Raw genomic sequence first — 1902 nt, forward strand, 5'->3', positions numbered from 1 at the left:
GGGGGGGGGGGGGGGGATAGGCAGAGCTGAGACTGACCAGGTGGTGGTCACCATAGTGGAACAGCAGGGCAACCAGGGTGTCCAGCAGGAGCCCAGGACACTGGATGTCACTCCCGGGGCCTGGGATGGGGTAGCCATTGTGTGGTGGGGACAGACTCCAGCAACAGAGTCACAGATCACTGTACCAGTGTACTGCAGGCTGCTCTGGGCCAGGAAGATAGGTGGCCAGGGAGCAATGCATCTTTTAAAGATGGAGCAGACTACTGCCAGAAGCAGCAAATCTGCTCCCAAATGCCCACACATGTAGATGCCTGCACAGATTGTGTTTACTCTGGAGTAAATTACTGCAGAGTAAACACATCCAGCAGATTTGCACATGTAGATGCACCTACTTTTTTGAATATGTTACTCATGACCAGTGTGCACACACTGCTTATCAATGCCAAACATTTTAGAAGTAAACTGAGAATCTCAAATGCATCTTTTCCCCAAAAGAAACAACATGGTATTTCAACTAAATGGAATACTACAATGTACTCACATGGACAACTCTGTGCATGGTCCTAAGAAGAAAAGCATATTCAGAGGAAAACATTACTGAAGTGTACCTGGGAACCAGGGATCAAGATATGTTTGAGTGACAGCTAATAAATTATGGTACATGCTACTTGATCGCTGAAATGAGCAAATCCTACAATGAAAGGGTTAAACGAATTACATTCCTTATAATTATAAAGATTTTACCATAGGTTGTAGACTAATAATCCTGCCTTAATAAGCTATCATTGATTTACTGGAAGTGTGGAGAATCCTGTCATCCATTTAAGCAACTAAGATGCTGTAGTGTAAAGTTATTGCATTTCAAACAGAATTAGGCACAGAGCCCTCATTCATACTTACAAACATCTGAGTCTACTTATGTACTTCAGTGTTGGTAGTTGGCCAGAAAAACAAAAACAAAACAAAAACAAAAACCACAGACAATATGCAAATAGTTCTTTCTATTGAGCTTACACAGCTTTAATTAATGGAGTTTAATTAATTTAATTGCTAATGTAGCTCCAGGAGGAATGAACTTTCAAAAAGATAGTCTTTGGTGGCAATGTAGAAAGAAATTAATCTGCTCCTATAAGCTTGAAGTAGAGATGTGCTCCCATCCCTTTTTCTTGTGTCTATGTCTATTCTATACCTTATTTAGATAGTAAACTTCAGAATGGGGAATATATTTTGTATCTCTTTGTAAAATGAGACGTAAATGCATGGCATTATATTTTAAACATTTGAAAAGAACACTGAATCTATTTTCACAAGGTAACAAAGCACGATAATTATATCTTTACAAGGGTAATGAAACTCACTGCCAGAGTGCAAGCACTACTTATCAATTCCAAACATTTTAGAAGACAACTGCAAAACTTCATGCATCTTTCCCCCTATTCCAAATGAATGGAATAGGAGGAAAGAATGAATATTACAACTACAATTCAATGGAGTATCCACACAGACAATTTTGTGCATTACCTCAGGAAGAAAAGCTGGTCCAGTATTAGGAAGAAATAATAAGTGATATACAAAATTAAGCTTCAATATACTTTGATTAAATTTTGAAGCATTTCTTTCACTGTATTGGATCTGCGTATGATGAAGGACATAATGACAAACACTAAACTCAATATCAATTATTATTTTGGAAATTAATTCATATAACTGGCTAGCATGAATTTATAACAAATATAAACTTGATTTACTACCACCAACATCTGTATTTTAACCTCAAAGATATGTTTACAACAGTTTGCATTGTGGAGATGAGATAAATGACAATTATTTTATTAAAATGTAATTCTTAGTCATTTAAACAAAATCTGAGTGAAAGATTGTTTTAGGAATTGTATTTTAAAT

Source organism: Gavialis gangeticus, unplaced genomic scaffold (assembly GCF_001723915.1).
Source record: "Gavialis gangeticus isolate Ggan-Ray unplaced genomic scaffold, GavGan_comp1, whole genome shotgun sequence".
Lineage (NCBI taxonomy): Eukaryota > Metazoa > Chordata > Crocodylia > Gavialidae > Gavialis > Gavialis gangeticus.